Source organism: Hyla sarda, chromosome 5 (assembly GCF_029499605.1).
Source record: "Hyla sarda isolate aHylSar1 chromosome 5, aHylSar1.hap1, whole genome shotgun sequence".
Taxonomy (NCBI): domain Eukaryota; kingdom Metazoa; phylum Chordata; class Amphibia; order Anura; family Hylidae; genus Hyla; species Hyla sarda.
Window position 1 is genome coordinate 122,539,080 of NC_079193.1, and position 26,372 is coordinate 122,565,451.

The 26,372-nt window shown below is 45.4% G+C and overlaps 1 long non-coding RNA gene across 1 annotated transcript; it reads right to left on the reverse strand.

Annotated features, from left to right (window-relative positions):
- On the reverse strand, window positions 1–26,372 carry LOC130272581 (uncharacterized). The gene is made up of 3 exons (XR_008843626.1): window positions 26,169–26,372; window positions 784–970; window positions 1–206 (listed from the first exon to the last, which is right to left on the reverse strand). It is a non-coding gene; the product is annotated as an uncharacterized LOC130272581 (long non-coding RNA).

Below are 26,372 nucleotides of genomic sequence, written 5' to 3' on the forward strand. Positions count from 1 at the left end.
TTCTGGAGTTCTCCTTTAAGTCTCTGCTTCAGCTCTTGTGCTTCAAATCGTGTATCATCTGAACAAAGTCTTCTGGCTCGAAGAAACTGGCCATAAGTAATGTTTTTAATAAGGTGCAGTGGATGTGCAGAAGTTGCATGCAGGATGATGTTTGCTGCGGTACTTTTACGATACAAGTCGGTCTGAATATAGCCTCGGTCATCCACCTGAATTTGGATAAAGAAAATCGATTACTGTAGTGCTCACTTTGTATGTCAATTTTATGTTTAGCTCATTTTCATTAAGATGGTACATGAATGTGTCTAATTCCTCTCGGGTTCCCTGCCAGATGATTAAGATATTGTCGATGTAGCGCCCCCAGGACACAGGTTTGTCAAGGTGGGGCACTACATCAGACGAAAAGAGGGTCCTCTCCCACATACCTAAAAAGAGGTTGGCATATGAGGGCGCACAAGCCGCCCCCATAGCCGTATCTCGAAGCTGTAAGTAGGGAACTTCTTTGAAAATGAAGAAGTTGTGAGTGAGCACAAACGTTAATAGATCCAATAGAAATTAAATTAAATCAACATCCATGTTGCTGATTTCTAGAAAAAATCTTGTGGCCACTATCCCCTGTGTGTGGTGAATGGATGTATACAGAGACTCCACATCACAGGTAACCAGCAACATGTTGGGCTCCAAATGTATGCCTTTCAATTTATGGAGAACATCGTTAGAATCCTTGATGAAGGATGGCAACACTTCAACGAGAGGTTGTAGGTGGAAGTTGATGAATTTACATACCGGTTTTGTAAGAGAGTTGGACACAGACACAATTGGTCGTCCTGGTGGTGTCTTGCTGTTCTTGTGGATTTTAGGTAGCAAATATATAGTAGGTACAGTCGGATGTAGAATCATTAGGCCTTCAAGTTGTTTCTGAGTCAGCAAGCGCTTGTCTTTTGCAGAATCCAAGAGAGATAGTAATTCAGATCTGAAAGACATGAGGGGATTAAACGTTATACGTTTATAGCAGGTGTTGTCATGAAGTTGTCTCATCATCTCTTTTTCGTACATAACTGTGGGCCATAGCACAACATTCCCGCCTTTGTCTGCCGGTGTGAGGTGAGATTTCCGAACCCATACAAAAACCGAACCGCTCCTCCTATCTGCTCTTTTGCTCCTCCCCCTCGCTCTCCGAAGTTTTCCGAAGCTATAGCGGGGAGGAGCAAGGGCAGAGGCCGAGATCGCAGGTCTGCAGGAGATAATTAAGCCACGCCTCTTAGGTTCAGAAATCTCACTTCACACCCCCCGCTCTACATTACACAAGAAGACACAGCAGGGGGAATTAAGCCACGCCCCTTAAGTTCGGAAATCTCACTTCACACCCCACACTTCATTACACAAGAAGCAGGGGGAGAGTGAGGACGTCCACAGCTCGGTACACAGCTCCTCCCCTCCCCCGCACACAGCTCCATCCCCTCACCCTGCTCTGTCTGCACAGGACCTCATCTACCACGGGGAGGTTGCAAGTTTGCACTGGGAAAACACAGAGCAGGGAGGGGAGAGAGGACGTCCATGCACAGCTCCTCACCTCCATAATGACTGCTATGTATGAAGAAGGACAGACTGTACTGCACGGGCTGGGGAGGATTTCTGTGTGTGAAGGAGACATAGACTGCAGGGGAATAAATATACTGGGGGTGATTTCTATGTGCGAAGGAGACATAGACTGCAGGGGAATAAATATCATACTGGGGGTGAATTGTATGTGTGAGGGGGGGGGGGACTCCTGAATGACACATGAACTACAACCCCCAGGAGACTACTTAGATACAATAGAGGTGTTGGTGAACTACAACTCCCAGGAGACTAGAGAGATACAATAGAGGTGTTGGTGAACTACAACCCCCAGGAGACTACTGAGATACAATATAGGTGTTGGTGAACTACAACTCCCAGGAGACTACAGAGATACAATAGAGGTGTTGGTGAACTACAACCCCCAGGAGACTACTGAGATACAATAGAGGTGTTGGTGAACTACAACTCCCAGAAGACTACTGAGATACCATAGAGGTGTTGGTGAACTACAACCCCCAGGAGACTACTGAGATACAATAGATGTGTTGGTGAACTACAACCCCAGGAGACTACTAAGATACAATAGAGCTCTTTCTGAGTGTTGCTGTGTAAGAGTGGGCTTGAAAGAGGAGTTTCAAAAACAGGAGTTTGAAAGCAGGAGGGTGAGATCGCTGAGAGTGTTAATTTCTGAACCCACAAGGTCTACAAAAAATTTGAAGTGTAATTTTGACTGTCTGTTTTTGCCTATACATTTGTGAAATCCCCATAACTAGATGGCCTCTATGTTGGAAAATGCAGTCCGGTGTACATCCTGAGCGATGTATGCAATCCTTGAGCAGCAGTTCGAGGGTGCATACTGCTGTGTGAGATGTGAGCGAGTTGTTCATTTGGAAGCCCAGATCCTGGATCTAGAGGAACAGCTTGCAACATTGAGACACATTGACAACCCGGAGAGGAGTCTCCTGCTCACTGAGCAGGTACTCTCTGGGGTAGAGGTGGGGGAGAATAGTGGGATGGAGGTGCAGGACAGTCAGGCAGTTAGCTGGGTTACAGTTAGAAAGCGGGGTAGGGGAAAAAGTGTCAGGGAGGCTAGTCCCGAACTGGCACACCCCAACAAGTTTGCCCACTTGGCAGATGAGGGGGATGGCATTACAGAACTGAAGCAGGATACTGCCTCTGACCACCAGGGGGGTGTCTGCTCCATTAAGGAGGGAGGGAGGCATGCAGGGAAGGCCAGAAAGTTATTAGTGGTGGGGGATTCAATTATTAGGGGGACAGACAGGGCGATCTGTCACAAAGACCGGGATCGCCGAACAGTGTGTTGTCTGCCTGGTGCTCGAGTTTGGCACATAGCGGATCGGGTTGACAGGTTGCTGAGCGGGGCTGGAGAGGACCCAGCAGTCATGGTACATATTAGCACCAATGACAAAGTAAGAGGTAGGTGGAGTGTCCTTAAAAATGATTTCAGGGTCTTAGGCCGCAAGCTTAAGGCAAGGACCTCCAAGGTAGTATTTTCTGAAATAATGCCAGTACCACGAGCCACACCAGAGAGGCAGCAGGAGATTAGGGAGGTAAACAAGTGGCTCAGAAGCTGGTGTAGGAAGGAGGGGTTTGGGTACATGGAGAACTGGGCCGACTTCACTGTCGGCTACTGGCTCTACCGGCTCTCTCTTCTCTTTTTCCTTCTTCTTTCTTCTTTTTTCTTTTTTCTCTACCATAGGGATGGGCTGCACCTCAATGGGGAGGGTGCAGCTGTGCTTGGAGCAAAGATGGCTAGAAGGATGGAGGAGTGTTTAAACTAGGGACTTTGGGGGGAGGGAACCTACAGCAAAGAGGGGGAAGATAGTGTCGATGGAGAGGGGGAACTAAATAATGTACCTGGGGGTGGAGCGGAGGGAGGGGTTAGAATAGTTAATAGGAATAGGCTTCATAGGAAAATAAAACTTACACTCTTGAATCCTATTAGCCCCAATAACATAAAGGATGGAAATGTAAAGTGTATGTTCACAAATGCCAGAAGCCTAGCAAATAAAATTGGGGAGCTTGAGGCCTTGATACTGGAGGAACATATTGATATAGTTGGGGTCACTGAGACATGGCTGGACTCCTCGCATGACTGGGCTGTGAATCTGCATCGTTCACATTGTTTCGCAAAGATAGAATGACCAGAAAAGGTGGTGGAGTCTGCCTGTATGTTAGAAGTGGTATGAAAGTCAGTGTGAACGATGCCATAGTGTGTGATGATTCTGAGGATGTGGAATCACTCTGGGTAGAATTACAAAAGAAGGGAAATACTGAAAAAATAATATTTGGTGTAATCTACAGACCCCCTAATATCACTGAAGAGATAGAAGGTCAGCTGCATAAACAAATAGAGAGGGCCGCCCGGGCAGGTACAGTGGTAATAATGGGAGATTTTAACTATCCAGATATAGATTGGGGTCCGGGGTTGGCTAAAACTACAAAGGGGCGACAATTCCTTAATTTATTGCAGGATTTGTGGAGGACCCAACAAGAAGTGATGCCTTGTTGGATCTGATCATTTCCAACAATGCAGAGCTGGTTGTTAATGTAACTCTGCGGGAAAACCTTGGTAATAGCGACCACAATATAGTTACTTTTGACTTAAAATGTAGAAAACAAAGACAGGCGGGGAAGGCAAAAACATATAACTTTAAAAAGGCAAACTTCCCTGGGCTGAGAGCTGCACTACAGGACATAGACTGGGGGAGGTGTTCTTAAATACTGATACAGAAGGTAAATGGGACATCTTTAAATCAACTCTAAATAACTATACAGCTAAATATATACCAAAGGGGAACAAATATAAACAATTAAAACTAAAACCTACATGGCTGACAAATGATGTTAAAAGAGCAATAAACAACAACAAAAATAGCTTTCAAAAAATACAAATCTGACGGGTCACCTATAACATTTAAACAGTACAAGGAGCTTAATAAAATCTGTAAAAATTTAATAAAAACAGCAAAAATTCTAAATGAGAGACAGGTGGCCAAAGAAAGCAAAACTAATTCTAAATAATTTTTTTAGATATATAAATGCAAAAAAAAAATAAGGACAGAGCATGTTAATAATGATAATGGGGAGGTTGTCACAGGCGATATAGAGAAAGCAGAGCTACTGAATGGGTTCTTTAGTTCTGTATATACTAAGGAAGAAGGAGCTGACATTGGACAGGTCAGTGCTGGTAACACATCATGTAATGTACTGAACTGGCTTAATGTAGAAATGGTACAAGGTAAGTGTTACGCCTAGCGCTCCGGGTCCCCGCTCCTCCCCGGAGCGCTTACGGCGTCTCTCTCTCCGCAGCGCCCCGGACGGTCCCGCTGACCGGGAGCGCTGCACTGTCATGGCCATCGGGGATGCGATTCGCACAGCGGGACGCGCCCGCTCGCGAATCGCATCCCAGGTCACTTACCCGTTCCCATCCCCTGCTGTCATGTGCTGGCGCGCGCGGCTCCGCTCTCTAGGACGCGCGCGCGCCAGCTCCCTGAGACTTAAAGGGCCAGTGCACCAATGATTGGTGCCTGGCCCAATTAGCTTAATTGGCTTCCACCTGCTCCCAGACTATATCTGATCTCTGCCCCTGCACTCCCCTGCCGGATCTTGTTGCCTTAGAGCCTAGTGAAAGCGTTACTGTGTTTGTCCATACTGTGTACTTGACCTCTTGCTATTACCTTATTGACTACGATCCTTGCTGCCTGCCCCGACCTTCTGCTACGTCCGACCTTGCTTCTGTCTACTCCCTTGTACCGTGCCTATCTTCAGCAGTCAGAGAGGTTTAGCCGTTGCTAGTGGATACGACCTGGTCACTACCGCCGCAGCAAGACCATCCCGCTTTGCGGCGGGCTCTGGTGAACACCAGTAGTGACTTAGAACCGGTCCACTAGCACGGTCCACGCCTATCCCTCTCTGGCACAGAGGATCCACCTCCTGCCAGCCGGCACCGTGACAGTAGATCCGGCCATGGATCCCGCTGAGGTTCCCCTGCCTTATATCTCTGATCTCACCACGGTGGTCGCCCAGCAATCCCGACAGATCGCCCATCTAAACCACCAGCTGTCGGAAGTGTCCACCATGGTGCAGCAACTTCAGTCGCAACTTCTGCCTCTGCTACAGCAGCAACCATCTCCTCCGCCAGCTCCTGCACCCCTTCCGCAGCGAGTGGCCACTCCTAGCCTCCGCTTGTCCTTGCCGGACAAATTTAATGGGGACTCTAAGTTTTGCCGTGGCTTTCTTTCGCAATGTTCCCTGCACTTGGAGATGATGTCGGACCAGTTTCCTACTGAAAGGTCTAAGGTGGCTTTCGTAGTCAGCCTTCTGTCTGGAAAAGCCCTGTCATGGGCCACACCGCTCTGGGACCGCAATGACCCCGTCACTGCCTCTGTACAATCCTTCTTCTCGGAAATTCGAAGTGTCTTTGAGGAACCTGCCCGAGCCTCTTCTGCTGAGACTGCCCTGCTGAACCTGGTCCAGGGTAATTCTTCCGTTGGCGAGTACGCCATACAATTCCGTACTCTTGCTTCTGAACTATCCTGGAATAATGAGGCCCTCTGCGCGACCTTTAAAAAAGGCCTATCCAGCAACATTAAAGATGTTCTGGCCGCACGAGAAACTCCTGCTAACCTGCATGAACTCATTCATCTAGCCACTCGCATTGACATGCGTTTTTCTGAGAGGCATCAAGAGCTCCGCCAGGAAAAAGACTTAGATCTCTGCACACCTCTCCCACAGTCTCCATTGCAATCTGCGCCTAGGCCTCCCGCCGAGGAGGCCATGCAAGTGGATCGGTCTCGCCTGACCCTGGAAGAGAGGAATCGCCGTAGGGAAGAGAATCTTTGTCTGTACTGTGCCAGTACCGAACATTTTTTGGTGGATTGCCCTATCCGTCCTCCACGTCTGGGAAACGCACGCTCGCACCCAGCTCTCGTGGGTGTGGCGTCTCTTGATGCTAAGTCGGCTTCTCCACGTCTCACGGTGCCTGTACGGATTTCTCCTTCAGCCAACTCTTCCCTCTCAGCCGTGGCCTGCCTGGACTCTGGTGCCTCTGGGAATTTTATTCGGGAGTCCTTGGTGAATAAATTCCGCATCCCGGTGACCCGTCTCGTCAAGCCACTCCACATTTCCGCGGTCAACGGAGTCAGGTTGGATTGCACCGTGCGTTACCGCACCGGGCCCCTCCTAATGTGCATCGGACCTCATCACGAAAAAATTGAGTTTTTGGTCCTCTCCAATTGCACTTCCGAAATTCTCCTTGGACTACCCTGGCTTCAACACCATTCCCCAACCCTGGATTGGTCCACAGGGGAGATCAAGAGCTGGGGTACCTCTTGTTTCAAGGACTGCCTTAAACCGGTTCCCAGTACTCCCTGCCGTGACCCTGTGTGTTCCCCTGTATCCGGTCTCCCTAAAGTCTTTATGGACTCTGCCTGTCATAAGAAGTGCCTCTCCCCCCCTCCCAGTCCAGTCAGGCAAGCCTCGGTGCCTCCTCATGGCCCCCGTCCTGGTGTCACACTGCCCCGTGCCAGGCCTCGCCCTCTGCCCTCCCTCCCCATTCCCACTCCTGCTGTACTGCCTGCCGTTGAGGAATCCCTCCATTCTTTCCCGGTGTCCTCATCCCAGGGGAGGCAGTTACCGGACAAAGAGAAGGGGAGACCTAAGGGGGGGGGTACTGTTACGCCTAGCGCTCCGGGTCCCCGCTCCTCCCCGGAGCGCTTACGGCGTCTCTCTCTCCGCAGCGCCCCGGACGGTCCCGCTGACCGGGAGCGCTGCACTGTCATGGCCGTCGGGGATGCGATTCGCACAGCGGGACGCGCCCGCTCGCGAATCGCATCCCAGGTCACTTACCCGTTCCCATCCCCTGCTGTCATGTGCTGGCGCGCGCGGCTCCGCTCTCTAGGACGCGCGCGCGCCAGCTCCCTGAGACTTAAAGGGCCAGTGCACCAATGATTGGTGCCTGGCCCAATTAGCTTAATTGGCTTCCACCTGCTCCCAGACTATATCTGATCTCTGCCCCTGCACTCCCCTGCCGGATCTTGTTGCCTTAGAGCCTAGTGAAAGCGTTACTGTGTTTGTCCATACTGTGTACTTGACCTCCTGCTATTACCTTATTGACTACGATCCTTGCTGCCTGCCCCGACCTTCTGCTACGTCCGACCTTGCTTCTGTCTACTCCCTTGTACCGTGCCTATCTTCAGCAGTCAGAGAGGTTTAGCCGTTGCTAGTGGATACGACCTGGTCACTACCGCCGCAGCAAGACCATCCCGCTTTGCGGCGGGCTCTGGTGAACACCAGTAGTGACTTAGAACCGGTCCACTAGCACGGTCCACGCCTATCCCTCTCTGGCACAGAGGATCCACCTCCTGCCAGCCGGCACCGTGACAGTAAGTTAAGTAATATTAAATGTAAGCAAATCTCCAGGGCCAGATGGATTGCTCCCAAGAGTTCTTAGAGAACTAAGTTCAGTAATATCTGTACCCCTGTTCATGATATTTAGAGATTCACTGGTGTCTGGTATTGTGGCAAGGGACTGGCGCAAGGCGAATGTGGTGCCAATCTTCAAAAAGGGCTCTAGGTCTTCCCCAGGAACTATAGACCGGTAAGTTTAACGTGCATTGTGGGTAAATTGTTTGAAGGACTTATAAGGGATTACATACAGGAATACATAGGGGATAATAGTATTATAAGTGATAGCCAGCATGGGTTTACTAAGGATAGAAGTTGTCAAACCAATCTAATTTGCTTTTATGAAGATGTGAGTAGAAGTCTTGACAGAGGAATGGCTGTGGATATAGTGTTTCTGGATTTTGCTAAAGCGTTTGATACTGTCCCTCATAGACATCTGACAGGTAAGTTAAGGTCTTTGGGTTTGGAAACTTTAGTTTCTAACTGGATTGAACACTGGCTCATGGATCGTACCCAGAGAGTGGTGGTCAATGATTCGTACTCTGATTGGTCCCCGGTTATTAGTGGTGTACCCCAAGGTTCAGTACTTGGCCCGCTGTTGTTTAATTTATTTATCAATGATATAGAGGTTGGCATTAACAGCTCTGTTTCTATCTTTGCAGATGACACCAAGCTTTGTAGCACGGTACAGTCTATAGAGGATGTGTATAGGTTACAAGATGACTTGGATAGACTAAGTGTCTGGGCATCCACTTGGCAAATGAGGTTCAATGTGGATAAATGTAAAGTTATGCTATGCATCTGGGTACTAATAACATGCATGTGTCATATGTCTTAGGGGGGATTAAACTGGCAGAGTCACTGGTAGAGAAAGATCTGGGTGTACTTGTAGATCATAGACTACAGAATAGCATGCAATGTCAGGCTGCTGCTTCCAAGGCCGGCAGGATATTGTCATGTTTAAAAAGAGGCATGGACTCGAGGGACAGGGACATAATACTCCCCCTTTATAAAGCACTGGTACGGCCTCATCTGGAATATGCTGTTCAGTTTTGGGCACCAGTACATAAAAGGGACACTGTGGAGCTGGAAAGGGTACAGAGACGCGTGACTAAACTAATATGGGACATGGAACCTCTTAGTTATGAGGAGCGATTAAAGGAGTTACAATTGTTTAGTCTTGAGAAGAGACGTTTAAGGGGGGATATGATAAATGTATATAAGTATATTAATGGCCTATACAAAAAATATGGAGAAAAACTGTTCCAGGTTAAACCCCCCCAAAGGACGAGGGGCAATCCCTCCGTCTGGAGAAGAAAAGCTTTAGTCTCAAGGGGCGACACGCCTTCTTTACCATAAGAACTGTGAACTTATGGAACAGTCTACCTCAGGAACTGGTCACAGCAGGAAAATGTTACAGCTTTAAAACAGGGTTAGATACATTCCTGGAACAAAATAACATTAATGCTTATGAAGAAATATAAAATCCCATCCCTTCCCCAATATCGCGCCACACCCCTACCCTTCAATTCCCTGGTTGAACTTGATGGACGTATGTCTTTTTTCAACCGTACTAAGTATGTAACTATGTAACTCCTCAGGCATGTCCCCTATCCCCTTTGTTATTTGTGTTATGTATAGAACCGCTAGCATCCTTGATATGTAAGTGTCCGGATTTTATAGGTGTTAATGTAGGTCATAAGGAATACAAAATCTCCCTTTTTGCGGACGACATATTGTTGACATCTCACGCCTACATACCCCACATTGTATAAACATAATTTCCCCAGATTCTTTTCAGAAATTTAATCCCTACTAGGTAAATGGTCTCCTCTCCCTCTATCCCTTATAGGTAGGATAACAGCAATAAAAAATGTCTATACTACCCAAATTCCTATACCTATTGTTAACTTTTAGGGTTTAGGAGATTTCAATCATCTTTACTTAAATTTGTATACAAGGGGGGTAGATATAGGGTAGCGCTATCAGTCATTACTACAAAAAAGGAACATGGAGGATTCGCTATGCCAGGTGTTTTTTTAATGTTACTATGAAGTGCATCTTAGAAGGCTTCCTTCTTGGACACAATTTTTAGCCTACAATAAATGGACAGATATTGAGAAGCAATGGATAACCCCCATCCATCCATGTTCCTTGATTTGGTCCTTGTCCTTCCCTCTCAATTCCGAAAAACGTGAGAGATCCACACTCACCATTTGGAGGAAGATTTGGAGGAAGATCTGAGAAATCCATTAACCTCTTAAGGACCCAGGACGTACGGGGACGTCCCCGCACCCTGGGCCTTAAGGACCCAGGACGTCCCCGTACGTCCTGGCGTTTTCCGGTCTCTGCCGCTCGCCGGGCAGAGATCGGAACTGGATGCCTGCTGAAATCCTTCAGCAGGCATCCAGGGCAAACGCCGAGGGGGGCCATGTAGGCCCCCCATGTCGGCGATCGCCGCAAATCGCAAGGGAAATCGCCCTTGCGATCTGCGGCGATACCGGGCTGATCGGGTCTCTGGGACCCGACCGCCCGGTAATTTCGCATGATCCCGGCTGTCACAGACAGCCAGGACCATGCTGAAGTATCGGAGCGAGGTGGCAAGCCGGCCACCTCCTCCGATCCCCTGCGATCTGTCGGTTAGTGAACCGACCAATCGCAGGAGGGGGGGCGGTTACTTCCTCCCGTCCTGCCCGGCCCCTGAAAGTCCGGAGAGGACGGGAGGAAGACCGGAGGACGCGGCGGGGGACGGGGGAGTGCTGGGGACCGGCCCCGGTACTTACCTCGTCCCTGAAGACCCGGATCCCGGCGAGGAAGATGGCGGCGGCGGCGACAGGTGAGTAGATCTTCAGCCGCGGTCGGGCCCTTTACAGCAATGCACGTCGCCGTAAAGCGACATGCATTGCTATAATAGGACCCTGTAAACTACAACTCCCAGCATGCCCAGACAGCCCTTGGCGTCTGGGCATGCTGGGAGTTGCAGTTTTGCAACATCTGGAGGTCCACAGTTTTTGGACCACTGTGCCCTTCCAGATGTTGCAAAACTACACATCCTCAGCATGCCCTTACTGTCCAGGCATGCTGGGAGTTGTAGTTCTGTAACATCTGGCCCTTCAGATGTTGCAGAACTACAACTCCCAGCATGCCTGGACAGTTTTGGCATACTGGGAGTTGTAGTTTTGCAACATCTGGAAGGGCACAGATTGGGAACCACTGTATTAGTGGTCTGCAAACTAGTCCTCCAGATGTTGCAAAACTACAACTCCAAGCATGCTGGGAGTTGTAGTTCGGCAACATCTGGCTCTAAAGATGTTGCCGAACTACTACTCCCAGCATGCCTGAGAATGTTTGGGAGTTGTGGTTTTGCAACAGCTGGAGGCACACTGGTTGGGAAACATTGTTTCCTAACTCAGTGTTTCCCAACCCGTGTGCCTCCAGCTGTTGCAAAACCACAACTCCCAAACATTCTCAGGCATGCTGGGAGTAGTAGTTTTGCAACAGCTGGAGGTCCCCCCCCTGTGAATGTACAGGGTACACTCACATGGGCAGGCGGCTTACAGTGAGTATCGGGCTGCAAGTTTGCAATGCAGCAAATTTTGCGCGGCAGCTCAAACTCGCTGTAACCCCCCCGCCCGTGCGACTGTACCCTAAAAACACTACACTACACTAACACAAAATAAAATAAAAAGTAAAAAACACTACATATACACATACCCCTACACAGCCCCCTCCCTCCCCAATAAAAATGAAAAACACCTGGTACGCCACTCTTTCCAAAATGGAGCCTCCAGCTGTTGCAAAACAACAACTCCCAGTATTGCCGGACAGCCGTTGACTGTCCAGGCATGCTGGGAGTTTTGCAACAGCTGGAGGCACCCTGTTTGGGAATCACTGGCGTAGAATACCCCTATGTCCACCCCTATGCAAATCCCTAATTCAGGCCTCAAATGCGCATGGTGCTCTCACTTCGGAGCCCTGTCGTATTTCAAGGCAACAGTTTAGGGTCACATATGGGGTATCGCCGTACTCGGGAGAAATTGACTAACAAATCTTGGGGGGCTTTTTCTCCTTTCACCCCTTATGAAAAGGTGAAGTTGGGGTCTACACCAGCATGTTAGTGTAAAAAAAATAAACTTTTTACACTAACATGCTGGTGTTGCCCTATACTTTTCATTTTGACAAGAGGTAAAGGGGAAAAAAGCCCCCCAAAATTTGTAACGCAATTTCTCCCGAGTACGGAGATACCCCATATGTAGGCGCAAAGTGCTCTGGGGGCGCACAACAAGGCCCAGAAGGGAGAGTGCGCCATGTACATTTGAGGTGATTTGCACAGGGGTGGCTGATTGTTACAGCGGTTTTGACAAATGCAAAAAAAAAAAAACCCCACATGTGACCCCATTTCGGAAACTACACCCCTCACGTAGTGTAATAAGGGGTGCAGTGAGAATTTACCCCCCACAGGTGTCTGACGGATCTTTGGAACAGTGGGCTGTGCAAATAAAAAATGTTGTACAGCCCACTGTTCCAAAGATATGACAGACACCAGTGGGGGGTAAATGCTCACTTTACGCCTTCTTACGTTCCTCAAGGGGTCTAGTTTCCAAAATGGTATGCCATGTGGGGGTTATTTTGCTGTCCTGGCACCATAGGGGCTTCCTAAATGCGACATGCCCCCCGAGCAAAATTTGCTCTCAAAAAGCCAAATATGACTCCTTCTCTTCTGAGCATTGTAGTTCGCCCGTAGTGCACTTCAGGTCAACTTTTGGGGTACCTCCATACTCAGAAGAGATGTGGTTACAAATTTTGGGGGGTATTTTCTGCTATTAACCCTTGCAAAAATGTGAAATTTGGGGGGGAAACACACCTTTTAGTGATTTTTTTTTATTTTTTTTTTACGTATGCAAAAGTCGTGAAACCCCTGTGGGGTATTAAGGCTCACTTTATTTCTTGTTACGTTCCCCGAGGGGTCTAGTTTCCAAAATGGTATGCCATGTGTTTTTTTTTTGCTGTCCTGGCACCATAGGGGCTTCCTAAATGCGACATGCCCCCGAGCAAAATTTGCTCTCAAAAAGCCAAATATGACTCCTTCTCTTCTGAGCATTGTAGTTCACCCATAGTACACCTCAGGTCAACTTATGGGGTACCTCCATACTCAGAAGAGATGGGGTTACAATGTTTGGGGGGTATTTTCTGCTATTAACCCTTGCAAAAATGTGAAATTTGGGGGGAAACACACATTTTAGTGAAATTTTTTTTAAATTTTTTTACATATGCAAAAGTCGTGAAACACCTGTGGGGTATTAAGGCTCACTTTATTCCTTGTTACGTACCTCAAGGGGTCTAGTTTCCAAAATGGTATGCCATGTGGGGGATTTTTGCTGTTCTGGCACCATAGGGGCTTCCTAAATGCAACATGCCCCCCAAAAACCATTTCAAAAAAACGTACTCTCCAAAATCCCCTTGTCGCTCCTTCGCTTCTGAGCCCTCTACTGCGCCCGCCGAACACTTTACATAGACATATGAGGTATGTGCTTACTCGAGAGAAATTGGGCTACAAATATAAGTATACATTTTCTCCTTTTTCCCCTTGTAAAAATTCAAAAATTGGGTCTACAAGAACATGCAAGTGTAAAAAATGGAGATTGTGAATTTTCTCCTTCACTTTGCTGTTATTCCTGTGAAACACCTAAAGGGTTAAAACGCGGACTGAATGTCATTTTGAATACTTTGGGGGGTGCAGTTTTTATAATGGGGTCATTTGTGGGGTATTTCTAAAATGAAGACCCTTCAAATCCACTTCAAACCTGAACTGGTCCATGAAAAATTGTGAGTTTGGAAATTTTGTGAAAAATTGGAAAATTGCTGCTGAACTTTGAAGCCCTCTGATGTCTTCCAAAAGTAAAAACATGTCAATTTTATGATGCAAATATAAAGTAGACATATTGTATATGTGAATAAAAAAAAAAATTATTCGGAATATCCATTTTCCTTACAAGCAGAGAGCTTCAAAGTTAGAAAAATGCAAAATTTTCAAATTTTTCATAAAATTTGGGGATTTTTCACCAAGAAAGGATGCAAGTTACCACAAAATTTTACCACTATGTTAAAGTAGAATATGTCACGAAAAAACAATCTCGGAATCAGAATGATAACTAAAAGCATCCCAGAGTTATTAATGTTTAAAGTGACAGTGGTCAGATGTGCAAAAAATGGCCGGGTCCTGAGGTGTAAAATGGCTGGGTCCTTAAGGGGTTAAAGAAGATATCCCATGCAGCAAAGTAAAAAAAAAAAAATACATAGCCATTCCATGGTATATTCACCTACCACACATCTAACATGTTTGTGATTTTTTTTCGGCCCCCATTTATCTGCTATTCAGCTCATAAATTCCAGTTAATTCCTTGTTATGGTGGCTATGCCTGTGATCTCAAAGACTACATTTCCCTGCATGCACTGCTCTCATTTCCTGCTCTCAGCTGCCTGAGCAGAGAGCTTGTTACCACCCCTAACTTATGTTAGTCACTCCCACAGCTCTGCTAGCTCACTCCCACATAACACTGAGCTCCAATCATAGCCCTATACAGCAGGGTGGTCACGAGGAAACAAAATGTAATCTCAGTGCTCAGATAGAGGGACCCTGGAGTTGAAGCTGCAGTTTTACACTGTAAAATCACTCCCTCCCCCTCCCCTCTGCTTCTCTCAGTGAAACAGCTTTACACTGGCACAATCACCTCCCCCCTGCTCTGCACTCCTCTCCTCCTCAGCCCTAGCCCCATAAATCCCTCTCTCCCCAGTTCTCAGTGTGACAGCTCTACTCTCGCAGCTCCCTCCCCTCCATTCTCCGTGTGACAGCTCTACACTGGCAGCTCCCTCACCTCCCCCCTCTCCTCCGTTCTCAGTGTAAAAAGATTAGCAAGGAGAGGGGAGAGAATCAGCCTGTTTGCTGGGGCTGCTATGATCTGAATCAGCCGGCATATAGGCAGTGCTGCTCAGCCAATCACTGCAGAACAGAGGGAGGACAGTGTGAATATTCATCAGATGGGAGGGGCTAAGGCCGATCACAGGGGTTTTCTGGGTAATTGTCACGGCCCCAGGATGCTGCTGATAACAGCCTGAATAGGGGGTTGCAAGTCATGAAAACCTGGACCAGCTGAACTTCCTGTCAGACAGAAGAATGCAGAAGAAGCTTGTTTCCAAGCAGTATTGGTAATGGTAGTGATTTACAAACCTATATAACTTTACCTTCTGCTCTTAAAGCTGAACAATTTTTTACTGTGAGACATGTCCTTTAACTGAAATCATCTATATCACCTTTTTATTTAACCCCTCTATACCAAATAGTAGTAGTCCAGCAGGGATTTCTCCCTGGGTAGATGCAAACATTTTCCGAGAGACTTTTACAATACAGTAGTGGTTAACTTGGGACTACTAACTCCGGATATTCCCTTTCCCCACCCTACTCCATTCGAGATCATAAGTAAGAGTGGGGTTTCGACTAGAGGCCTGATCTCAGAAATTTATAGTTTTCTTAACTCAACTACTGACACCTCTAGTATCAGGAAGGAAGGAAAATGACCTTGGCCACAGGCGCTCAGGATCCCAGTAGAAGCAGTTACAATGAGGTCACAAAATGGTGAACTTTCAGCAACTTTATTTGATGTACAGCATTAAAGAAATGACGCGTTTCGGGGTGAAACTACCCCTTCTTCAGAATAACAATGGTACATACACAGCATAAAACATGAGGGGTTTATATACAAATGATGATTAACACACAAAATGGAGGATGGTGCAAAGGTGAAAGGTCATTGCATTATGTAGCAGTAAAGTTATAATAAAAACACATGAAGTATCAGACATAGGGATTGAGGGGGGGAGGAACTGTCAGGGTCCGGATGAGTATACTGTGAGGATACTGGTGGTGGATCCTCTGTGTCAGTGGGGTGATGACGTGGGCCATACCAGGGGAACGTAGTCTAAGGGGTTACTGGTTTTCACCAGAGCCCGCCGCAAAGCGGGATGGACTTGCAGCGGCAGGTAACCCCCAGGTCGTTCCACCCGATAGCGACTCAACTCCAACTGACAGCTGAGACAGGCGCGGTACAAGGGATTAGGCAAGAGCAAGGTCGGACGTAGCAGAAGGTCAGGGCAGGCAACAAGGATCGTAGTCAGGGGCAACGGCAGAGGGTCTGGAACACTGGCTTGGGACATACACAGGAAACGCTTTCACTGGCACTGAGGCAACAAGATCCGGTAATGCTGGGAAGGGGAAGTGGGTTTTTATAATGAGGGCACAGGTGTGAGTGCTGATTGGGCCAGGCACCAATCAGTGGTGCGCTGGCCCTTTAAATCGCAGAGAGCCGGCGCGCGTGCGTCGGGCTAAGCCGTCGGAGGACAGGACAGGTGAGGGGATTGGGATGCGAGCCGCGAGCGGGCGCGTCCCGCTACACGGGTCGCATCCCCGCCGGTAACACTGATGCAGCGCTCCCGGTCAGCGAATCTGACCGGGGCGCTGCATGAAGGTGAACGCCGCGAGCGCTCCGGGGAGGAGCAGGGACCCTGAGCGCTCGGCGTAACAGTACCCCCCTTGGGTCTCCCCCTCTTTTTTGGAGCCCAAGAACCTGCGAATGAGCTCCTTGTCGAGGATATTATCCTCGGGTTCCCAAGACCTCTCTTCGGGGCCACAATTCTCCCAATCTACAAGAATTTTTTTTTTTACCTCTGACCATTTTGGACGCAAGGATTTCCTTAGCAGTGAAGACATCAGAGGAGCCAGAGACAGGAGCTGGAGCGACAACTTTGGGGGAGAAGCGGTTAAAAATGAGAGGTTTGAGAAGTGAAACATAGGAATATGGAGAGAAGAGGGAAGAAGAAGTTTGTAGGAGACAGGATTGATTTGACTCTTGATTTTAAATGGTCCAAGGTAACGTGGTCCCAGCTTATAGCTGGGTACACGGAAGCAGATATACTTGGCAGAGAGCCACACTTTGTCCCCAGGAGCGAAGACAGGAGGAGTTCTTCTCTTCTTATCGGCATGTCTCTTCATACGAGACGAGGCCAGTAGGAGCGACTTTTGAGTCTCCTTCCAGATGACAGAGAAGTCCCGGGTAACTTCATCAACAGCATGCAATCCAGAAGAAGTGGGAATGGGGAGGGGGGGGGGCAGAGGGTGACGGCCGTACACCACAAAGAACGGGGATTTGGCGGAGGATTCAGAGTTTTTGAAATTGTACGAGAATTCAGCCCAGGGAAGAAGGTCGACCCAATCGTCTTGGCGGGAGGAGACAAAATGTCGCAAATAATCACCAAGAATCTCTCTATTTGCCCATTGGATTGGGGGTGATAGGAGGACGAGAAATTTAATTTGATTTTTAATTGATTACAGAGAGCTCTCCCAAATTTTGATACAAATTGAACGTCTCTATCTGAGACGATATGCGTGGGTAGCCCGTGAAGGCGAAAAATATGCATAAAAAATTGCTATGCCAATTGTGGCGCAGAAGGAAGACCTGGAAGCGGAATGAAATGTGCCATTTTGGAGAAACGATCGACGACCACCCAGATGACGGTGTTGCCATGGGATACAGGCAGATCCGTAATAAAATCCATGGCAATTTGGGACCACGGCTGCTCAGGAACAGGTAAAGGATGGAGGAGTCCAGCAGGCTTCTGGCGAGGGGTCTTGTCCCAGGTGCAAACTGTACAGGCCCATATAAAATCAGTGACATCACCCTCCAGCGAAGGCCACCAATATAAACAAGAAATAAGCTGGACGAACTTCTTGACGCCAGCATGGCCAGCGAGGTGAGAGGAATGTCCCCATTTGAGGATCCTGAGGTGCTGGCGTGGAGGGACAAAGGTCTTTCCAGGAGGAGTTTGTCCAATAGAAGCTGGAGCAGAGGAGACCAGGCACTCAGGAGGTACAACATGTTGTAGAGGGACTTCAGATTCGGTGGCCTCAGAGGAACGAGAAAGGGCGTCAGCCCTGACGTTTTTGTCAGCAGGACGAAAGTGAATCTCGAAGTTAAAGCGGGCAAAAAACAACGACCACCTAGCCTGGCGAGGGTTCAGATGCTGGGCAGACTGGAGATAGGAGAGATTCTTGTGGTCAGTGTAAATTACAATAGGGTGTTTGGAACCCTCCAGTAGATGCCTCCATTCTTCGAGTGCTAACTTGATGGCTAGAAGTTCACGATCACCAATGGAGTAACTTTTTTCCGCCGGAGAGAAGGTTTTAGAAAAGAAACCACAAGTAATATTACGTCCGGTAGAGTTTTTTTTGGAGAAATACGGCTCCGGCTCCGACTGAGGAGGCATCTACTTCCAGCAAGAAAGGTTTCGATGGATCAGGTCTGGACAGCACTGGAGCAGAAGCGAAGGCAGTTTTGAGGAGATTGAAGGCCTCATCCGCTTGAGGAGGCCAGGATTTAGGGTTGGCATTCTTCCTGGTCAGGGCCACAATAGGGGCCACAATGGTGGAAAAATGGGGAATAAACTGTCGGTAGTAGTTGGCAAATCCCAAGAAGCGTTGGATAGCACGGAGTCCAGAAAGGGCATGGCCAATCTAAAACCGCTGACAGTTTGTCTGGGTCCATTTGAAGTCCCTGGCCAGAGACTAGGTAACCTAGGAAGGGAAGAGATTGACATACAAAGAGACATTTCTCCATTTTGGCATACAGTTGATTTTTGTGGAGTCTCTGGAGCACTAGGCGGACATGACGACGGTGTTCCTCTAGACTAGAGGAGAAAATCAAGATGTCGTCCAGGTAAACCACAACACAGGTATATAACAAGTCCCGAAATATTTCATTAACGAAGTCCTGGAAGTCTGCAGGGGCGTTGCAGAGCCCAAAGGGCATAACAAGATATTCGAAATGTTCGTCTCTGGTATTGAATGCGGTTTTCCACTCATCCCCTTTCCTGATGCGAATAAGATTATATGCACCTCTTAAGTCCAATTTAGTGAAGATGTTGGCGCCACGAAGACGGTCAAAGAGTTCAGAGATTAAAGGCAGGGGATAGCGGTTTTTGATGGTGATTTTATTTAAACCGCGGTAGTCAATACATAGCCGTAGGGAACCGTCTTTTTTAGAAACAAAGAAGAAAGGGGATGAGGACTTACGAATGAATCCCCTCTTTAGATTTTCCTGGATGTAGTCAGACATAGCTTGAGTCTCTGGGGCGGACAGAGGGTAGATCCTGCCCCGGGGTGGAGTAGTACCAGGAAGGAGGTCAATAGGGCAGTCATAAGGCCAACATCGGCAAAGTCCTGGTAGGCCTTGGGAAGACCTGGTATAGGTGGAGCCACAGGGGTTTGACTAATGGGAGCAGACGTGAGGCATTGTTTGAGACAAGATGAACCCCAACTCTTGATCTCCCCGGTGGTCCAGTCAAGGGTAGGAGAATGACGTTGGAGCCATGGCAGTTCGAGGAGGATTTCAGAGGTGCAGTTGGGTAGGACAAGAAATTCAATTTTTTCGTGATGCAGTCCAATGCACATTAGCAGGGGTTCTGTGCGGTAACGCACAGTGCAGTCCAATTTTTCTCCGTTGACTGAAGAGATGTAGAGTGGTCTGACGAGACTGGTCACTGGGATGTTGAACCTATTAACAAAAGAGGCCAAAATAAAATTTCCTGCAGAACCGGAGTCCAAGAAGGCCACAGCTGAGAAGGAGGAGTTAGCAGAAGGAGAAATCCGCACAGGCACAGTGAGACGTGGAGAGGCAGAATTCACACCTAGAGCTGTCTCACCTTTGTGAGGAATCGGAGTGCGTTTCTCCTGATGCGGAGGGCGGATAGAACAGTCTTTTAGGAAGTGTTCGGTACTAGCACAGTACAGGCATAGATTCTCATTACGGCCGCGAGTCCTCTCTTGTAGGGTCAGGTGGGACCGGTCCACTTGCATAACCTCCTCGGCAGAAGGCACAGGAACAGATTGCAGTGGACTTGAGAAGAGAAGAGCCGGGGAGAGAAATCGCCTGGTGCGAACAAGGTCCTTCTCCTCAATTTTCCGCTAAAGTTGGACAGGAAAATTTAAAATTAGATTTTTTTCACTAAAATGCTGATGTTACCCCAAATTTTTCATTTTCACAAGGGATAATTGGAGAAAGAGCCCCTTAAAATGTGTAACCTCATTTCTTCTGAGTATGGAAATACCCCATATGTGGATGTAAAGTGCTCTGCGGGCGAACTACAATGCTCAGAAGAGAAGGAGCGACATTCGGCGTTTGGTGAGAGAACGTGGTTGGAATAGAAGTTAAGGGCCATGTGCGTTTACAAAGCCCCCCGTGGTGCCTAAACAGGGGACCCCCCCCACATGTGACCCCATTTTGGAAACTACACCCCTCACAGAATTTAATAAGGGGTGCAGTGAGCATTTACACCCCACTGGCGTTTGATAGATCTTTGGAACAGTGGGCTGTGCAAATGAAAAATTAAATTTTTCATTTTCATGGACCACTGTTCCAAAAATCTGTCAGACACCTGTGGGGTGTAAATGCTCACTATACCCCTTGTTACATTCTGTGAGGGGTGTAGTTTCCAAAATTTGGTCACATCTGGGTATTTATTCTTTTGCGGTTATGTCAGAACCGCTGTAAAATCAGCCACCCCTGTACAAATCACCAATTTAGACCTCAAATGTACATAGTGCGCTCTCACTCCTGAGCCTTGTTGTGCGTCCGCAGAACATTTTACGCCCACATATGGGGTATTTCCGTATTCAGGAGAAATTGCGTTACAAATATTGGGGGTCTTTTTTTTTTTTACCGCTCGTGAAAATTTTAAGTATTGGGCAACACCAGCTTGTTAACATCTTTTTACACTGACATGCTGGTGTAGACCCCGACTTTACCTTTTCATAAGGGGTAAAAGGAGAAAAAAGCCCCCCCAAAATTTGTAACGCAATTTCTCCCGAGTACGGAGATACCCCATATGTGGCCCTAAACTGTTTCCTTGAAATACTATAGGGCTCCATAGTGAGAGAGCGCCATGCGCATTTGAGGCCTGAATTGGGGATTTGAATCCGCCACAAAAATTCCCCACGGCAGTGTTTCCCAAACAGGGTGTCTCCAGCTGTTTCAAAACCCCCAGCATGCCTGGGCAGTCAGTGGCTTTCCGGCAATACTGGGAGCTGTTGTTTTTTAACAGCTGGAGGCTCTGTTTTTAAACAGCGGGAAACTCACTGTAAACCTCCGCCAGTGTGAATGTACCCTAAAAACACTATACTATACTAACACAAAATAAAGAGTAAAACACTACATACTTGGCATGCTGGGAGTTGTAGTTTTGCAACATCCGGAGGACTAAAGTTTAGAGACCACTGTATAGTGGTCTCAAACTGTAGCCCTCCAGATGTTGCTAGGCAACTCACCGGCTTCCGTAGGATCCAGGTAGCCCTGATCGCCCTTATTTTCCGGGTCACCATAGACCCATATGACCCGGAATTGTGCAAATCGCCGGTCTGAAGACCCCCCTGGGTATTTGCGCGGGGTGCCTGCTGATCGATATCAGCAGTCACCCTGGTCCAGTCCCCGCCTGTCACGCGGGGGGGGGGGGAACAGAATTCCCACGGACGTACCAGTACGTCATGGGTCCTTAAGACCCAGGGTCCCATGACGTAGCGGTACGTCATGGGTCCTTAAGGAGTTAACGGGGTGCTCCCCTGGAAAACATTTTTTTTAAATCAACTGTTACCAGAAAGTTAAACAGATTTGTAAATTAAAAGGATATGGATACCGCTCTCACCAGCGCTGGACACCTCTCACACCTGTGCAGCGGACTGCCGGCACCGCCTCCGGCAACTCCTTATGCTAGAAAAGAACTCCGTCCGGCACCAAAGTATGGGGTAAAAGGCTTGTCTTTATTTATTCCACAGCAGGATACATACAGATCAAGATGTCTGACACGTTTCGCCCTTTACAGGGCTTAATCGTAGACTAATACATCTTGTAACAAACATGATTAAAATACTGAGCGACCCGGTCACATGACCTACCGCATCATCACATTAAAATAACATGGAAGAACTGGATACCTGGATAACACATGGATCACACTCTATTGGGATAGCCTGAGGTGATTAACTACACACTAGTTCACACATTCCTATTTAGCCGTTATTTTTGTGTGTGAATCTTATTCTAAAGTTATACGGATTTAACCGCAAACCTCATTCATTTGATAATCCCTAATAGTGTTGAGCGGCATAGGCCATATTCGAATTCGCGAATATTCGCGAATATATGGACGAATATTCGTCATATATTCGCGAATATTCGCATATTCGTTATATTCTCGTTTTATTTTCGTATATCAGAATTTTCGCGTATGTGAAAATTAACATATGTGAATATTAGCATATACATAATTAGCACACGCGAAAATTCGCATATGCGAAAATTAACATATGCTAAATATTCGCATATACGAATTTTCGCGCGCCAGTCTCACACAGTAGTATTAGAGCCTTCTTTACACCACACAAGCTGGAAGCAGAGAGGGATGATCACTGTGATGTGTACTGTGAAGAAAAAAAATTAAAAAAAATAAACGAATATTCGTAATTACGAATATATAGCGCTATATTCGCGAAATTCGCGAATAATATTCGAATTGCGAATATTCGCGAGCAACACTAATCCCTAATACTATCTACATACTAATGTGTAACGATAGGACCATGTGTATATCTATATCAATTGGAGACCATAGGAAACCAAAATAACTAATACTAACTTGCTTGAGATCTAGTTTAACGGCTACAAGGTATTTTGAGATAGCGCCAAAATTATTATTATTTTCTATTATTATTTTGGATATTAAAACCAATTGTGATTTTTATAGTAAGTTATACATATATCCATTGTACATGATAATATGGACAAATGTGTATAGTGCATGGCACATGTAAATTAATATTATTTCTTATCTGTGAGTATTTGTTGGTTGAGGGATACTGATAACATATGTTTATAATTATATAGTTACTAGTATATTTTATAATTTTAACAACATACTCAAATAGAGAAGATAGAAGAAAGATATAAAAAAAATAGAGATGATGATACAAGAATACCTTATTTTGTTACGCCCTATAGTGTACAATTTAATCAAATAAAAAGCATAATTAATAGATATGTCCCGGTACTAGAAACAGATCCCATACTGAAAAATGTAGTACAAGATGGTATTACGTCAGTATCACGCAGCGGCCCCACCTTGGGATCTTCATTGTCACCCAGTTTGTTTTCAAGCCAATCTAACCCCAGGAAAAACAGGGGGACTTGGCTGGAAACAACAGGGTGTTGGAGGTGTGGACACACTAGATGCATTACCTGTAACTTCATAGAACAAACAAATAAAATAATTTCATGTTGTACAGGTAAAGAATATAAAATTAAAGACTACATTAATTGCAACTCAAAATCGATTGTATATGTTGCCACATGTACTGCCTGCAAGATTCAATACACAGGTTGTACAGGGAATACCTTAAAAACAAGATTCCATAAACATGTGGCCGATATTAAAAATAATGTATCCAGTGTGTCCATGCTTTCCAAACACTTTAGAGAAGTACATGCAGGGGACAATAACTTTCTGAGGGTTACAGGAGTGGAAAAAATCCAATTAGGAGCAAGGGGAGGAGACTTAAGGAGGCGGTTATATAATCGTGAAACATTTTGGATGTTTCTATTAGCAACCAGGCACCCGCAAGGTCTAAATAAGAGACTAGATTTGATAATTACCTGTCGCTGAAATATATCGCCCCACCTTATGGTGTTTCACATCAAATTGGTTATATATATAAAAAATTGGTTTGCATTTGTTTAGTTTTTGCAGTTGAAAATTAAATAAAACAAAATAAAATAATAATATAAAACAAATTAAAATTTACCAACAATAATGCTATTTATAAAGTAATATAAAAGGAAAAATTATGTTATAAATTATATTAAAATAGAAATAATAATAACAATAAAAATAAAATAATAAAAATAGCAAATCGTCAAAAAAAGATAATAATTATAGTAAATAACAAACAGTAAAATACAAATAAAAATATTAATATTAAAAATAACAAATACAATAATAAAATTATAAAATATACTAGTAACTATATAATTATAAACATATGTTATCATAGCAAATATTGTGGAAAAAATTCAGTATCCCTCGACCAAACAAATACTCACATATAGGAAATAATATTAATTTACATGTGCCATGCACTATACACATTTGTCCATATTATCATGTACAATGGATATATGTATAACTTACTATAAAAATCACTATTGGTTTTAATATCCAAAATAATAATAGAAAATAATAATAATTTTGGCGCTATCTCAAAATACCTTGTAGCCGTTAAACTAGATCTCAAGCAAGTTAGTATTAGTTATTTTGGTTTCCTATGGTCTCCAATTGATATAGACATACACATGGTCCTATCGTTACGCATTAGTATGTAGATAGTATTAGGGATTATCAAATGAATGAGGTTTGCGGTTAAATCCGTATAACTTTAAAATAAGATTCACACACAAAAATAACGGCTAAATAGGAATGTTTGAACTAGTGTGTAGCTAATCACCTCAGGCTATCCCAATAGAGTGTGATCCATGTGTTATCCAGGTATCCAGTTCTTCCATGTTATTTTAATGTGATGATGCGGTAGGTCATGTGACCGGATCGCTCAGTATTTTAATCATGTTTGCTACAAGATGTATTAGTCTACGATTAAGCCCTGTAAAGTGCGAAATGCGTCAGACATCTTGATCTGTATGTATCCTGCTGTGGAATAAATAAAGACAAGCCTTTAACCCCATACTTTGGTGCCGGATGGAGTTCTTTTCTAGATTTGTAAATTACTTCTATTTAAAATCTTAACCCTTCCAGTACTTATCAGCTGCTATATCTCACAGGAAGTTCTTTTTTTGTTTTTGTTTTCCTTTCTGTCTGACCACAATGCTCTCTGCTGACACCTCTGTCCATTTTAGGAACTGTCTGGAGTAGGATAGGTTTGCTACAGAAGATGATAAGTACTGGAAGGATTAAGATTTTTAAATAAAAGTAATATACAAACCAGTTGATTTAAAAAAATAATATGTTTTCTAGTGAAGTACCCATTTAACCCCTTAACGACCACGGACGTATATTTACGTCCTGTGGCCACTCCCGATCTGTGAAGCGCGTTCAGAAGCTGGGCCTGGCACCTAGCAATGGCCGAGACCCGTGGCTAATAGCTGATCGCTATTAACCCTTTAGACGCGGCGTTCAAAGTTGATCGCTGCGTCTAAAGTGAATAAATAAAAATATGTGGTATTGCCACGTGCGGAAATGTCCTAGTTTTAAAAATATATCGTTAATTAAACTGCACGGTCAATGTCGTACGTGCAAAAAAAATTCCAACGTCCAAAATAGAGCATTTTTGGTCACTTTTATATCATGAAAAAATGAATAAAAAGCGATCAATAAGTCCAATCAATACAAAAATGGTAAAATGGTACAGCTAAAAACTTCAGATTTTAAGGCAAAACAAAACGCATCGTATTATGCTTTTAAACTGCTTTACTAATCTCAGCAGCATATAAGTAATGGAAGTATCATAGAAATTTTTTATATGAATAAAATGTAAATAAGCATCAGGATACTAGGATGCAACCTAGAATGATGATCATGGCATAGGCCAATCAGGTGACAGTACAGATGATATCAATAACTACCATATAGATTACTTCCTTCTTCTTTGCTGCTCAGCAAACAGTGAAGTTATGTAAAATTTTTCTCTCTCATATTGTATTGCTATATCAACTTATATATATTTATTCAATTGATTTCATAATTTATTTCATAATTTATTTCATATTGTATTATTCATTGATTTATTAATGATTTTATTTCCTCTTTTATTTAATTTATTCAAATTTCTTAATCTATATATTATCTATTCTCTAGTTTTATTGTATTTCATTATATATATTTAAATTTTATCCCCTTTTCTCATCCTTGAATTCCGTTTTCTGTCAAAATTTCCTATATTTTCTGGTTATTTTCATTTTTTCTTATTACCCATTATAGTCTTTTATTCTAGTTCTTCCATTTATCAATATTCTCCTTTTATTCCGATCACTTCCTTATCCCATTCATATCGATTCTTTGTTTGTTTTTCTTACCTTCGTCTTGCGCATTTTCTTCTTGTTTAACTGCGTCATCACCGCCATCTTCAGCCTGAGCTCCGTCTTCCTCTTCCCCTGCTTCAACTGTTCCTTTGATCTCGCGTCTCGAGCGCTCCGCTTGTTATTGCGAGATCTCCTGACAGTGAGGTCGTCTCCTGTCAAGCGCTCCCGGGCTTTTGACATTCTCCTCACAGCTGTCAA